We start from the raw sequence: 17,409 nt of genomic DNA on the forward strand, positions 1-17,409 counted from the left end.
AATTGCATAGCACTACACTGATAGATATTTGCTAAACAAAGCAATGCAGTCTCTCAATGAAAACAGACTTAGCATTAAAAGTTGTCTGCCCTTGAAACTCGTATTCATTGAAACAGCATTGAAACCCACATTCAAAGAAAATGCATCTGGCTAGTGGGGGACAAAGTTTACTTTTGGGCTGTTTTCAAATCATAGGCCCCTTGCACACATATATAGGACCTTGCAAACATACATGTGTTCTTTGATTCTCCATTCTGACTGTATTACATTATATTCCTTGTATAATACAGCACAGTTGTTAGTGTGTTTTCAGTTTGTTTTGAACATTTTCCAGTAATCAATTAAACAAAATTGTGTGAAGCAATAATGACAAAACTGCCAGTTCAGAACATTTCCACCATAAAAGTCTACTCAAACTTCTGTCATTACAATCCACTGTTTCAGTAAATATGCACAATCCCTGCAGAAGTAAAAATCATAGGCTCATAGGGTGAGGCTATTGGCCTGGAGGCCCTTATAAGTCTAGCCAAGAATTTCACCCATGTTCCCTCAAAGTTGGCACCTGTTTCCCCAATCCAGCAGGGACACAAGTGGGATCCCAGGGGTATATTTTCTGTTTCCCATCCAGTCAAAAATGATAAATCATCTAAATAATTCCATTTTAAAGAGATCTGTAACTAATGAAGAGGTTGCTGCTTAGCAACAACTTTATATTTCATGGTTTCATCTACAAATAAAGTTCCTGTTGCCCTTGAAGAGTAAATTGCCTGTGTTCAGTCTGTTTCACCCCGCATCAGTGATGCATCGGGCCATAAGTTCCGGTCTGTCCTGTCAGCTACTGCTGCTTTAGCTTCCTCCCAAATGACAGTCAGGTGACAGGGGTTTATTGTTACTACTCCTTTCCAGTTTTGTCGAGGTCTGCCTGGTCTTCTCTTGTGTCCGGCTAGCTCCCAGTTGTGGGATTGTATAGGAATCCTGCTATTGTCCATGCTTTAACATGACCAAACCAACATAGTCTTCTTTCCATAATTATATTTTCAAGTTTCCATTTTTGCTTTCTTTCTAGAACATACTCATTTTTTACCTTGGCCTTCCATGATATTCCCAAAATGCATCTTGACCATTTATGATGAGCAGCCTTATATTTTCTCATGGTTGATGCTGTGATTGGCCATAGCGCTCAGTGCCAAGTAAGAGTGTAGATAGCACCAGTGCTTGGTATAGCTTCACCTTTGTGGACATTGCAATGTTTTTTGATCTCCAGATATTGGATAGTCTAGTGAATGCTGCACTTGCTTTTCAAAGTCTAACCAGAACTTCCTTCTCACAGTTACCTGTGTAAGAGATGAAACTGCTCAGGTAGCAAATGTTCTCTGTCGTGTCTAATATTGATCCCCCAGTTGTTTTGCCTTTGTTGTCATCCCATGCTTCGCTGACCAACACTTTGCATTTGTCAGGATTCATTTTGAGGTCTACTTTCCCACCCTGTTTCTCCAATGATGAGGTCATTGTCTGCATTGCACTCCATGTTGTATCATTTAGAGATGTATCATCAGCAAATGCCAAGTCACATAGCTTGTTGTCATTGACCCATTCCAGCCCCACTGAGTCTCCGTGTAATGCTTTCACATGACCCAATCAATAACTATTGGGAGTAATAAGGGAGACAATATACATCCCTGTCCTACACCAGTGACCACTGCAAACCAGTCACTATACTCTTTATTCACCCGAACAGTGCACTTTCTGTCTTGGTACAGACTCTGAGTGTAATGAATTTTGGAGGAATCCCGTATTCTGCCAGGATGTGCCATAGTGATGATCAATATATAAAGTCAAAGGCTTTTTTGAAGTCTACAAAGTTGACAAATACTGGTTTCTTCCATGTTGTTGCTTTTTCTATAACTTGTCAGAGTGCAGATATCTGATAAGTGCAGGATCAACATGATCTAAATCCAGCCTGTTCTTGTCTGAGTCTATCAACAACCGCTTTTTTTCAGTCTATTCAGTAATACACTGGCGAAAACTTTGCCTAGGACTGACAATGTGATTCCATGCCAATTTGTACAGTCTCTAAGATCTCCCTCTTTGGGTAAAGGGATAATGATGCCATTTTTCCACTCATTGGGTACCTTTTCTTGAGTCCATATGTTGCTCGAGACATGTGAAATATTCCACTGAAGACGTAGCATACTTTAGCAACTCTGATTGTATATAGTCTGTTCTAGGAACTTTTCCATTCTTTAGTTTGGCTATGGCATCATTTACTTAATTTCACTAAAGTCAGGCAAATTCACATCCAGAGTCATTCTTGACATTTGGCCATCATTGCCAAAGTCATGCAGATCATCTGGTGTGGGGCACAGATTCAAAATGTTCTTGCCATCTCTTTAATTGTTCCTCTTGTGCGTTTGTAGTTTATCCATTTGCTAATCTAATAGGTGGCCTCTGTTTATTCTCATCCACAAGTTCATTGGCAAGATGATATAATGCCCTGGAATTTCCAACTGCTGCTACTGTTTCTGCCTCTGTTGCCAGTTTCTCAACCAATAACCTTTTGTAATTTTTTCACATCTTTTTGACCAGTTTATCTTTCTGTTTATATTCATCAGTGTCTAATGATTGGCCAGTTTGGTACGCCTGCTCTCATCTTCATTTGCAGTGACGTCCTGAATCGATGGCTTTCCAAGTTTCAGCTGTTATCCAGCCTTCTTTTCTTTTGCCTCTCCTTTACCCAATTGTTGGTACTGCACTTTGTCTTGAACCGTTTTCACTGCTGTTCAGTGTTGCCATCTACACTAATTACCGATGTTTGTTTGTGTCTTTCGGCTTTTCCCGGTTAGGGGTCACCACAGCGGAACTCCAGTCTGCTAATGATTGGTAGTTGATTTTTACATGCCGAGTTACCAGCCCTGATGCACAACCTTCAATGAAGGTACACCCATTCACACATGTCTCCACTCAGAAGACGTTCTAGCTGAGAATTGAATCGGACAGCGTCTTACTGTGAGGCGACAACGCTACCGCAGCACCACCACCTATGTTGCATTAAAAAAATAAGCTGCTAGTATTGCAATAGGGAATGGATGACAAACTACCAACAGGTTCAAAGTTTCTAGACATCTCATCCAAAGGAGGACATAATCTCAGTATTAATTATGTAATTATTAAGATTTAAGTCATGTAATAGTATTAAAACAACAGAACTTTCAGTACTAAATAACTCAAAACTGATGAATTAAGACAATTTAATTTAATTTAATTTAATTTATTCATTTGTTTACCAGGTAAACAAACTTCTCATAATAGATCCTTTTCAGCTATAATCTGGCACACAAGGGCAAGGGTAAACAGAAAATATAAAGGCACCTTAGAATAATCAGTCAACAAGCACTTTTTGAAGGAAACTAGAGTATCCAGAGAAAGCCCACATAGAATTAGGAAGATAATGCAAGTCCCAAACATGCAATGAATGGAGATGATGATTGAACCACAGACCTTTGAGATGTGAGGCAGAGATCTTAACTACAAAGCCACCATTTAGTGGCAGGAAAACCTGCAATCCCTTAAATGGTTCACAGCTATCTCTGAGTATGCACGGCAGTGTGCAAGTCCTGTAATGGACCTTCATCCCATAGCAAATTGCTTTTCTGACTTCTGGCTGTTGCTGACTAGGATAAGCTTTGATTCCCCAAGACCTTCAATAGCAAGCATTAAAAAAAATTCAAAGTATTGCACAAAAGAATAAACAATGACTCCAGCAAACAATACAAGTCATTTAAAAACCTTTTTAGCATACACTAAACTACCAAAGGCATCTCTCTCAAGATCACTACATGTAATAGTTTAAACATCCGTAATTTACTACAAAAAAGCAGATTTTCATATAGTGCAATGCCTCTTTTGCACAAATCTTTCTTTATTTATTGACATTCGTCAACCGGGTTAGTCCAGCTGGGCTAGAAACCCATTTTCATTGGAGACCCGAGGAGAGAAGCTCCAGTTAGACAGTTTACACTGCATACAATTCACAGTCCAACATACATTAATACTTGGTACATCAGATATATGGCAAAATATCAAATGATGCAACATTAAGCTGTAAAATCCTTGGTTACAGTCAGGGTGTCCCACAGGGCTCTTGTCCTAGGCCCTTATGTGTTTAGATTGTATCTTTCAGACCTAACTTTTTCATCTGAGGTGCTCTGCAGTCTATATGCAGACGACCTGAAATTGGGTAAACTGATTACATGTGTAACTGATAAGACACGTCTGCAAAATACCTTGACTAAATTGACCATTTGGGCACAGGAGAATAATATCCTGATCATCATCATCTTTTGGCTGTTCCTGTTAGGGGTCGCCACAGCAGATCAACTGTTTTCATTTCTTCCTGTCCTCTGCATCTTGCTCGGTCACACCAACCACCTGCATGTCCTCTCTCACCACATCCATAAACCTTATCTTAGGCCTTCCTCTTTTCCTGTTACCTGGTAGCTTCATCCTTAGCATCTTTTTCCCAATATACTCAGCATCCCTCCTCAGCAAATGTCCAAACCAATATAATCTTGTCTCTCTGGCTTTGTCTCCAAACCTTCCAACCTGGGCTGACCCTCTAATATACTTATTCGTAATCCTGTCCATCCTCGTCACACCCAGTGCAAATCTTAACATCTTTAACTCTGCCACCTCCAGCTCTGACTCCTGACTTTTTGTCAATGCCACTGTCTCCAACCCATATAACATAGCTGGTCTCACTACCCTCTTGTAGACCTTCCCTTTCACTCTTACTAGTACTCATCTGTCACAAATCACTCCTGACACTCTTCTCCACCCACTCCATCCTGCCTGTACTCTCTTCACCTCTCTTCCACACTCACCATTACTCTGAACTGTTGATCCCAAGTATTTAAACTTGTCCACCTTCACCACCTCAACTCCCTGCATCCTAACCATTCCTCTATCCTACCTCTCATTCACACACATATATTCTGTCTTAGTCCTGCTGACCTTCATTGCTATTCTCTCTAGAGCATATCTCCACCTCTCCAGGGTCATCTCCACCTGTTCCCTATTCTCACTACAGATCATAATGTCATCTGCAAACATCATAGTCCACGGGGACTCCTGTCTGATCTCATCTGTCAACCTGTCCATCACCATTGCAAATAAGAAAGGGATCAGAGCTGATCCTTGATGTAATCCCACCTCCACCTTAAACGCATCCGTCACTCCCACCACAGACCTCACTGCTGTCACACTACCCTTGTACATATCCTGTACCACTCTTACATACTTCTCTGACCCTCCCAACTTCCTCATACAATACCACAACTCCTCTCAAGGCACCCTGTCATATGCTTTCTCTAAGTCCACAAAGACACAATGCACCTCCTTCTGACCTTCTCTGCACTTCTCCATCAACACTCTCAGAGCAAACATTGTATCTGTAGTGCTCTTTCCTGGCATGAAACCATACTGCTGATCACTAATCATCACCTCCCTTCTTAACATAGCTTCCACTACTTTTTCCCATAACTTCATGCTATCAGTTTAATCCCTCTGTAGTTACTACAGCTCTGCACATCACACTCATTCTTAAAACTCGGTACCAAAACACTTTTTCTCCATTTGTCAGCCATCATCTCACTTTCAAAGATTTCATTAAACAATCTAGTTAAAAACTCCACTGCCATTTCACCTAAAAACCTCCATGCTTCCACAGGTATGTCATGTGGACCAACAGCCTTTCCATTCTTCATCTTCTTCATAGCTATCCTTACTTCCTCCTTGCTAATCCACTGTACTTCATGATTCACTATCCGCACATCAGCCTTCTCTCCCTCTCATTCATCAGCCCCTTAAAGTACTCTTTCCATCTGCTCAACACACTCTCCTCGCTTGTGAGTACGTTTTGCTCTTTATCCTTTATCATCCTTACCTGCTGCACATCTTTACTAGCTCGGTCCCTCTGTCTAGCTAATCGGTACAGGTCCTTTTCTCCCTCCTTAGTGTCCAACCTTTCATACAACTCTTCATACGCCTTATCCTTCGCCACCTCTCTTTGCCATGCACCTCATCTCCTTATACTCCTGTCTACTTTCTTCATCTCTATGACAATCCCACTTCTTCTTCGCCAACCTCTTTTTCTGTATACTCTCCTGTACTTCCTCATTCCACCACCAGGTCTCCTTGTCCTCCTTCCTCTTTCCAGGTGTTACACCAAGCACCTTTCTAGCTATCTCCCTTACTAGCTCTGCTGTAGTTACCCAGCTATTCAGTAACTCTTCACTGCCACCCAGTGCCTGTCTTAACACTTCCCTGAACTCCACCTCACAATTACCCTTTTTCAATTTCCACACTCCTCCTCCTCCTCTTGATCACAAATGTCATCCTACAAACCACCATCCTATGCTACCCAACTACACTTTCCCCTGCCATCACTTTACAGTCTCCAATCTTTTTCAGACTGGCCCTTCTACATAAGATATAATCCACCTGTGTGCATCTTCCTCCACTCTTGTATGTCACCCTATGCTCATCCCTCTTGTTAAAATACGTATTCACCACAGCCATGTCCATCCTTTTTGCAAAATCCACTACCATCTGACCTTCTGCATTCCTTTGCTAAACACCATACCTACCCATCACTTTCTCATCCCCTCTGTTCCCTTCACCAACATGCTCATTGAAATCTGCTCCAGTCACCACTCTGTCACCCTTGGGTACAGTCATCACCACTTCATCCAACTCACTCCAAACTTTTTCTTTCTCATCCATCGCACACCAACTTGTGGAGCATATGCGCTAACGATATTCATCATTACACCATCAATTTCCAGCTTCATAAACATCACTCTATCCAACACTCTTTTCACCTCCAAAACACTATTAGCAAACTGTTCCTTCAGGATAACCCCTACACCATTTCTCCTCCCATCCGCACCATGATAAAACAATTTGAACCTGCCTCTGATACACATAGCCTTGCTCCCCTTCCATATGGTCTCTTGTACACACAATATACCAACCTTCCTTCTGCCCATCATATCAGCTAGCTCTCTCCCTATACCAGTCATACTGCCAACATTCAAAGTTCCGACCTTCACTACCACAGTCCTAGCCTTTACCTTCCTTTGGGCATGCCTTCCCCCTCTTCTCCTCCTTCGGCCAACAGTAGCCCAATTTCCACCAGCACCCTGTTGGTCAACGGTACTGGTGGTGGTCGTTGTTAATCCAGGCCTCGACAGATCCGGTATGTATGTCTGTACTGTTGTCTGCATGTATGATTTAGCAAAATTTTACGCCGTATGCCCTTCCTGACGCAACCCTCCCTATTTTTCCGGGCTTGGGACTGGCACAAAGAAATGTGCTGGCTTGAGCATCCCCAGTGGCTGGGTTAATAATAATAATAATAATAATAATAATAATAATAGAATAATATGCTGATAAATGCATCAAAAACTAAGCATAAAAGATTTGGTAGGCATAAATTGAAAGGTGAATATTTAATGCAGCACACAGTGATTGAAATTGTAGACTCATTTAAGGACCTGGGAATATGGGTAGATTCAGCTATGAGTTTTTCTAATATCAACCAATTGATTAATGATAGTTATAGAACTATAGGTTGTATAAAACAATTTATAAAGTCTAGGAAATCAAAAATAATGAAGTATTGTTTGTTAGTTACATTAGACCGAAACTCGAGTATGGAATAACAATATGGAAACCCTATAAGAAAACAATCATGAGTAAACTGGAAAGAGTACAACAGAATATACCAAGAACATCCATGGATGTGAAAATTTAAGTTATGAAAGACCAAATTATCTGAACTTGTTCAGTTTCTCTTAGATATCTAAGAGGAGATCTTATTCAGGTATATAGGGCATTTGTGACAACTACCTCTGGGAATGTTTGGGGTTAACAAAAAATACTGGAGAATCAACAGACAACCTATGTAGGAGATTCTGTAGCAATGAGAAGTGTACTAATTGGTTCTCTAACAGAGTAGCTGATGCATGGAACAGACTACCAAACTACATTAAAGCAAGTACTAGTTTAGATATTTTTAGGAGCAGCCTGGATACTTATTATGGGAAGAAGTGTTTTGGTATATTGACAAGCTAGAAGGGCATTAATGCCCGTGCTTGAAATATTACATTTGTATGTAAACTTAAAACTTCTTTTCATTCAAGATCAGACACAAAAGCAGTTTTGTCAGTCAGATTTAACGGCAAATAAATTAATTGAAAGTTAACTATTCATCTGGAAGAGTAATAGACACTGCTGTAGGTTAGTAAGCAGGTTTTAAGCACTGTAAGGACAATAGATGATCACTGCTGTAGGCTAGTAAGCAGGTTTTAAGCATTGTAAGGACAACAGACACTCAGTGCTGTAGGTTAGTAATCAGGTTTTAAGCACAGTAAGGACAATAGACACTCTCTGCTGTAGGTTAGTAAGCAGGTTTTAAGCACTGTACGAACAATAGACGATCACTGCTGTAGGTCAGTAAGCAGGTTTTAGGCACTATAAGAACAATAGACTATCACTGCTGTAGGGCAGTAAGCAGGTTTTAGGCACCATAAGAACATAGACTATCACTGCTGTAGGGCAGTAAGCAAGTTTTAAGCACTGTGAGAAACAAGAAGTGCAAATGTTCAACAAAGATTGCTTTCAGTGAACTATAATTCTGCAGTACTTAAAACAAAACTTTCCTTGTCTGCAAAGCTAGCATACTAACTTATTGTGTCAGAAGTTTACTTTTACAAATTCCCATACCCTTCAGAATCTGATGAATATTTCAGCATGTAAAAATCATACTGTATCTGTCATAACAGCAAAACGCTGAAATGTAATGAAGGGCTTCACACAAAGAAGCAAAACCATATAAAAGGAACCCTTCTGCATCTTAATACCCCTGCAACTGTTAGATACCAACTCTGAGGCTGTATTTCTTTAAAGTAAATTGCGCACAGTTGGAAAGGAAGAACAGGACATGCGTGTGACAATGAACGCATAGATGTGACGCGACAGCTGTGTGCGACCAGACCATTCTTGAAGAACGCCATTAAAAACAAAAACAGTTACTTTTTAATTAAAAAAGTGTGCAGTCCCTCGGCAAGTGAAGTAATCCCCCCCCCCCCACTATGCCACTGCCATGGAGTTGTACGTCTAACTAGACAGGAGGTGAATTTATCTCTAATATAGATATGCTTTGGTTCTCTCATGTTCATATTGTGGTCTGAAAGTGTGGCAGGCATTGTAGCTTTGCAAGGCCAGGGTACTCTCTGAGGCCTTGAACCAGGTTTCTGTGACTGCACAGACATCTATATATTCCAGTGATAGAAGTGCTTCCAGGATGTGCAGCTTTTGGTTTAAGGTCCTAGCATTTAGCAGCATTTAGCAGCATGACCCTTATTTTGTCATGACTGGAAAATTTCACGTCAGTAAGTTTGTTTTCAATACCTTGCCTAAAATGGCACTATGAGGGAGGCAAGAGTATTTGCCAGCAGCCAAAAGCCGGGAGGTGCCAAATGCAAACCATCTCTGGCAAAGCAGTGAGATTTGTCGACTGTGACTTCCCAGGCTGACAGGAACTGAATCCCATTTGAATGACACAAAAACTAAGCCAGTTATTGAAAGCAATCATTTTTTTGTTTATACTGAGGCATAATTCTAGGAGAGGGTAGTATGCTGCTCAAGGCAAGGGACATACTGCCTGGGACATATACACAGAGAGTTCGGTCCTGTCTCTCTTCATATAGTACAGTGAGGTACATCTCGGGTCATTCACTCCAACATGAACTATGACAGTCATAATGGTACTGGCCTGGTGAGTGGTGGGACATCCCTGCGTCTTACTAGTGAGTCTCCAATGACTAGAACGTTTAGTTTTTGAGTGTTGCACCTTACTGGATTGGTAGGTGAGACACTGGTGTTGGTGTGTCGTGGGTGTTGTGGGAACTGTTAGTTGTAGCAGTCTTGTGTTTTGGAGATCTGTGGTGTTTTGGTAGGTTTTTTGAGAGAACCTCCACGTATGTTGATTTTTGTGTTAGATGTATACTATGTGCATGCGTAGTGGTGAGTGGGTTGACAACCTCATCTGTGTTAGTGTTTTGAGTGCGAGAGAGCATGGATTCAAGATTCTTGGTGTAGATGCATCTCTCTCGCACTCTATATTAGATTAAATTATTAGTGGAGGGTTGTCTGTGTACATGAGGCAATTGATGCACTGCCTCAAGAGACCCAAGTCAACAGGGTTGGCAGGAGAAACAAGGGTGGTCCAGCTGTACATAATGCTAGGTTGAAGACTTATCATTAAAGGGGGGCTTTTCAGGATTGATGCAGGAGGAGTTCAGTGGATGGAAATTTCTGCCTGGGTTTTTTTTTTTTTTTTTGGTTGGTAGTTTAATAGGTTTCAGCTCACTAGCAGTATTTCTTTGACCAGGAAAGTACTAAGGATAATAAGGGCTACAGTAATGTGTACAGAGACGCCAAACAAGCAGAAACCTGCTCAAATGCATGCTTAAGTGCTAGAAGGTAAAAACTTGGAAAAAACTTTAAAAAGGTTCAAAAGGAGCAGTGAGGATGCTTACTCCAAGCTCTAGACCAACCACCCTTCACCAAACAGGTTCCAGTCATCACAATCCTCTCACTAGAGCACAAAAAGACCCCTTCAATCCAAGATGTCCTGGAAAACATGCTCAGAACAAACGGCCACTACAAACGGACCCAAATGCAGCAAACCTTTATCTGGACTATGCTACAGTTACTAGCTACCCTAGTTTCAGTGGGAACAACTAGAAAATGTTTAACAGAGCAGAAAAATAGCAGTGAGAACTAAAAAAATTTAAAACAGCAGAAAATCAGCTGTAAAGAATGTTTTAAGCAGCTAACAAATCATTTATTTTAACACTGCTTGGTGGGAAAACCATAAATCTATTATGCCTTTTATTATTCTCCAGAAATACCTGTATTTTGGCATAACCCAGAATACCTGACCTTGGGTATTGGAATTGTGGTAGAAAAAAAAAAACAGCTGTATTATCTTTACCTTCTGGGCTATTTCCCATTTGATGTTTTCTGACCTTCATCAAAGCATTTTCATAAACTATCTATTGCAAGTCCTCTATTGTATGTTTTAACCATATTCCCAGGTATTTCACCTCATCCCTTTAGAGGTTTAGCACACATTCCGTTCTCCTTTTAGACTTCACATTTCTTGCAATTGCTTGGGGTTTTCTTTGATTGCTTAAGCTCTGGGTTACAAAATTTAAAGTTTTCTATTATTTCCCAGAGTACTTTCAGATCCAGGCTCAAGATCCCCCAGAGTTATTACTTTTTCCGCATATAATGAGATCTTCTGCTGTTGGCTTGTCCATCATTATCCTCCCATTCTACTTGCTCTAATCTCTACTACCAGTAGCTATAAATAGAGCAGGAACAAAAGTGAGGATGGGGCAAAGCCTGCCATCTTCTTCTTTCTAGCACACACTTTGGAATAATCTCCTCTTAATTTTGGCATTTCCTCCCTCATGCAGTCATTGCAGCAGTTCATCCCAGATCTTCAGGATCACCTGAAGCCTTTTTCTGCACCTAATGACAGTGTCAGCAATTTTTCCTCCTTGCTCCTCTGCATCTATTATCAAGATTGTTAAATTATCTGCTTAAAGCTCAGTTTGGTCTTGATGTAAAATGTCCGGCTTCACCTTGGCTAGTCTGTCAGCCATTATCAACATAAAGCACTTAGTCATGGTTTAAAAGTGGGAGTCATCTGTAGGAGGAGGGGGACAATGGAGCCTTTCCTTTCTTCAGGATTATAGCTATCACTGCCTCTTTTGTAGAGGTGAGGGAGGGTTGGCACTCTCCAAGATGTCCTTAAGCATCTCTACTCGGCACTCCAGGAGCACTACCCTGCTTAGCTGCCAAACCTCTACTGGAAGACCATCAGTTCCTGGGATTTTCCCTTTCTTCATCTTGGTCATAATTTCCTTTATTTTTTCCTTTTTAGCACCACCTTCTTATTCTCCTTTGCTATCAATGGTACTTGTAATTCCTTGCTTACATCTTCAATCTACCCCACTCTGGCTGTGGGTAGAATTCTTCTGTACATAATTTTCTGTAAAATTTCTTAAATGTCTCTAGTATCTCCTCTAACTTTTCTTTTTCCTCCCCAATTTCTACACTCTTACTGAAAATATCCCCCTTAGTATCTCCCTCTGTCTAAGCTTAGCAGGCAAGGCCTCTGTTGCTTAATATGAATTGCCAAAATGCACATGGTCCAGACCAGTTGTCTTCCTTAAAATTTTTCTTCCTCTCATCCTTACGTATTCCTTTTTGACTCCCTCTCCTTTGGTAAAGTCTTCCTGTTATCTTCCTTTTCTGTAGCTCTTAATTCATTTTTCATCTCCACAATCAATATTATGTTGTTGGTGCTAACGCTCTTTGCTGTATCCTATCACAGAGGTCCTCCTTAATTCTCTCACATTTCAGTGTATCATCTCTTTCTGTGTCCTCAACCAGATTAGAATTGTGCCTTGTGAAATGAAATATGCTTGGTCCTCATTACTGTGGTTGACTCATTGTCCAAATGTCGACCCATCCCATCTTCTGCATATATCTGTCTAAATATTTCCCTTTCATTATTTTGTGGCTTCTGGGTCCCTTCTCAGCATCCCTTTTTATACACACAACATTCCAATCTCCCATCAGCAGAATCAGCCCCTTGCTAAAAGTACAATATCCTAGTTAATACTTCCCACATTACTCTTACACTTTATTATGCTAGAAGATATACTAAAACTGTAGGTTCACAGGTGGTTATTAAGCTATCGGCCCAAGAGCCATTTTAAGCTTAGCCCAACTTACCGCAAATTAGCAATTCCCCATTTATTTGTCAATGTTACATTTATATAGGGTTAGGGATGTGCATTACTTCACATGAATGGGAAGCCTGTTTCAGAGAAGGGGCAATCTTTGCAGACTCATACCTATCCTTCCAACATGTGCTGTTTATCTTAGAGATGAGGTTTTGCGGATGTGAAACAAATTTATCAGTGTGGGATTAGAGGATGCCTCATAAGCTAGTCATAGATTGCCATGTGGCAGTCCTTAGGAGACATGGTACAGGGGAAGGGTGTGAAATGGCACGCAGGACTTATTGTTTACTCTGTTGTTGTCCTTTCACCCTCTGTATTGCTCCTTATTCCTAAGAACTTTACTTTCTTGTCTTCTAACTTCTCTTTCACATTGTTTTTTTTGTGTGTGTATTAAAATCACTGTGATTCCATCTTCCTCTTCTTTCCCTTGCAGGCTTCTGTGACCAGACCATAGCTCTTCCTATTTGTATATTTAAACTCTGCTTCTCTCAGATGTGTTTCCTGAAAGGCCTTAATGTGAAAACCCTCTTATTATGGACATTGCCCTATCCTTGTTTATAGGGTGTGATAACCCATTAGCATCTGTCCTATGTGGATCATCTGAAATCACTGTCACTTTATTGTGTTTCATACAGACTACTCAGGGCGATTTCTGCCTTGCATACAAGGCAATATCTGACCCTGCTTTTTTGGAAATGCTGCATATCTGTAAGTTAAATGGTACACAGGTTACCCGCTCTACCGACCTTAACCTGGTATGTGAAATAAATAGAACCTGGTAGAGGGACAGATTTGTCTCCCAGAGGTTACCACACCTTTGGAACAGACTTCCACTTCGTCAAACAGAGCACCTCATTGGTCCTATTCAAAAATAATCTGGATGACTGGATGGGTAACCGTAAATTTGCCCTGGGGATTCTAACTGTGTCCTCTTGGACAGGGGCAATAGGTGCTGATCGTGGAAATAAGGTTAGAACTTGGCTAGGCTTGTAAGGGTCCTAGGGCCATTAGTCTAGTAACTACCTATGATCCTATGAACATTCCATGTGACAATTCTGATTCCCATTTCCATCCCCAGATTTGATGTACTCTCCATATCTACACTTAATGTATCCTACTTTCCTCTTTTTTTTAAGGAATATGTTACCTCTTATTGACATAACACTTCAGCGTGGTATGCTGTCTTAGGTACTGTTGACACCCACTTCCAAGTCCTAGCCTGAAAGTTTGACACAATGCTTGTTGCCCCATATTGAAACATTATAAAATTCCTCCCAGTAGAAAGCAAGGAAAAAAAAAACACTCACACTCTGTCTATACATATAAATGTATTATGTATACATGTGTGTGTGTGTGTGTGTGTGGAATATATATATATATATATATATATATATGTAGAGAGAGAGATAAATAGCTATATCTATGTATCTGTCTCAGTGTGTGTGTGTATGTGTGTATATATATATATATATATATATATATATATATACACACACACACACACATATATATATATATATATATATATATATATATATATATATATATATATATATATATATATAGGTCTACTTGATATGACCGAAATTTCAAAATGTCGAAATTCATATGGCCGAGACCATATGTTCAACATTTGAACTCTTGACCATGCAAGTAAAACACACAACACAAAAAAACTTACCTTAACGCTGCTAGCAGGGGGGCTTCAACCCCCCCCCCCTTGCACCCACTGTGGGGGGGCTCCACCCCACCCCCCCGGAACTTAAGTATACCAACTCTGAGACTGCACTAGAATGCGGAAGTGGAAATCTTTCCATTCTGCACTGTAGCGTGATGCCGGTTTCCCATGGTCGACATTTCAAATGTCGATCATATGGTCTCAGCCACATGAATGTCGACATTTTGAAATGTTGACCAATCGAAGGGGGGCCCATACATACATATCTATACTAATATATAGATAGATAATGTATAACTTCTATAAGTATATATTTATATTATAGATGTAGATATCTATAAATTTCTCTTATCTGTGTCTGTATACATATAGATATATATATATATATATATATATATATATATATATATATATATATATATATATATATATATATATATATACACACACACACACACCATTGGCCTGAAATTGGTCTAAACTGTTGTTGGTCATTATCTTTTTAATTGTCCAGATTTGATAAACTAAACATATGGTCGACAGGTTTGCGTGATTGCACAATTCTCAGGGTTAGGAAATATGCCCTTTCCCTAATAATGTGCAGTCTCTGAGTTAGTATAAATAACAGATGTTGGAGGATGCAGGGGAATTTCTACCTTTAAAAACAATGTTTTTTTCTTTTTATTTGTGCGTTAACAATTGCACGTGTTAAGGTTCCTTCTTTGAATATGCATGGTACTGTGACTGTTTCGTTTGTTGACCTTTTGCAGTCTGTGTTTTAGAGGTTGTCACATGGGTTGCTCAACTAAATTTAGCAGACACGTGTGTGTGGAACATATATTGTTCATTGTATCAATGACATTATTTTATTTTCAGTTTGTTATCCGGGAAAGTCCATTGGGCCGATGTGAGCCCATTTTCAATGGGGGCCCGGGGAGAAAATCTCCTCAATACAGTAATTCTATATCTACATTAAAGCTCAAAATACAGCGTTATTATATTTACAATAATGACAAGAAAGAAATGCAAATAAGTTTCAAGTACACAATATGAAGACATATAAATCAGTAGTTCAAATTGAAATATGCAATCGGCAGTTTTTTTTTTTTTTTTTTTTTTTGTGAAATATGAGAAGATTTGTAGAGAGAAGTACATATATTGAGCAGGAGTAGGTTTTAGGATGATTTAGAGATAGGAAGGGGTGAAAAAAGGGTGGAAAGTATCAGGTGGGGTGGGAACAGGAGCATTCCCAGAGAGAAGAAAGGTAAGTGTGGAGTAAGGACTTAAAGGTAGACAGATTGTGGGTGATTCTAATTTGGGGGGGATATGAATTCCATGGCCAGGCAAGGGAGAAGGATAGTAAGAATTGCCCTAGAGTACGTAAGGGTTTGCAAAGTTCGAGCAGATTTTGATTGTTGGATCTGAGGACTCTGAGACTGATGCATTTCTAGGGTGGAGGAAAGGGAAACGACAGATGGTTTGAAAATGAGCTTATGGGTTGTTGTAAGTTGAAGATATGTCCAATAGTTTGGAGCTCTAACCAGTTTAGGGAATTGAGGGAGTTACAGTGATGAGAGAAGGATTTGGATCCAGTGGCAAATTTTGATATTTTATTATAGCAGGAACATGGTTTGGTTTTGAGGTTTGAGCGAAGATTAGTAAGGAGAGGGGCTCCATATAGGAGAGTGGGAATGAGGTGAAGTGGTGGATAGAAGTTGTTTTGATGCAGGAGTAAGGTAGCAACTATGGCGTTATAGCATTCTAAGCTTTTGGTGTTTTTTTTTTAATATTTGTTTGTAGATATATGTCAAATTTTAATTGGTCTGATGACAGCAGTTTTGTATGGGGGACTATTTTGATGGAGGTCTTATGACTGAAAATAGAGAATGATGCTTTGTCAATTTTGGTGTGTCTAGAGGGGGGTGAATATCATAATTTTGGATTTTGATGCATTAAGACCTAGATGATTATCAAGCATCCAAGATTCAGTACAGGAGAAAGCTTCTTGAGTTACGTTCATAAGTTTGGGGAGAGATTTGGAAGAGCAGATAATGTTTGAGTCATCCGCATATTGGCCGAGTTTAGTATTAGGCATGTATTGGTGAAAGTCATTAATAAAAATGTTGAATAATAAGGGACTCGATATAGAGCATTGTGGAACACCTGTTAAGAGTGTGAAGGAAGGAAGAAATACAGTTGTTCACTTTACAGTTTGTTCCCTGTCTGAGAGGTAGCTGGTGAACCAGTTGATGGAAGAAGAGGAAAAGTTGAGATGAGAGAGCTGGGACAGGAGAATAGTATGAAATACAATATCAAAGGCCTTGGATAAGTCGAGAGGGAGGGTAGATGCTATGTTGCCAGTATCATGAGCAGAGAGGGAGGGTAGATACTATGTTGCCAAATCATGAGCAGAGTTAATGATTTCAAGAAAGGAGAGCAGGGCAGTAGTGGTGCTGTGACCAGGTCTGAAGCCATGTTGAGTAGGGGTCAATAGCAGGTAGGGTAAGAGTTGGCGGTGGATACATTTTTCAAGAATTTTAGAGATAGGTGGCAGGATAGCTGTTGGGTGAAAACTGGAGATTGTAAAGTTGTTACCCCCCTTTGTGGAGGGGAATGATGAAGGCTTTTTTCCAAAGGAGGGGTACATAAGACTCTTGGATGGAGCGATTTATTACGATGCAGATGGAAAGAGTTATGCCATCATTAGGAAATTAGGTTGGATATTGTCAGGGGCATTAGAACATGGTTTTAATTAAGAGTTTTGTTATGGTATGCATAGGAATAGGCTTGGGGTGATGTGCAGAGCTCTAGTAACTACAGAGGGATAAAACTGATCAGTCACAGCAT

At 40.1% G+C, this 17,409-nt stretch overlaps 1 protein-coding gene across 1 annotated transcript in view; it reads left to right on the top strand.

Moving 5' to 3' along the window:
- PALD1 (phosphatase domain containing paladin 1) overlaps positions 1–17,409 on the top strand; it is a gene marked incomplete in the record, with an annotated part of 1,459,376 nt that overhangs the window by 635,059 nt on the left and 806,908 nt on the right.

This window comes from Protopterus annectens, chromosome 14.part0 (assembly GCF_019279795.1).
Source record: "Protopterus annectens isolate FY-2018-M chromosome 14.part0, PAN1.0, whole genome shotgun sequence".
NCBI classification, from domain to species: domain Eukaryota; kingdom Metazoa; phylum Chordata; order Ceratodontiformes; family Protopteridae; genus Protopterus; species Protopterus annectens.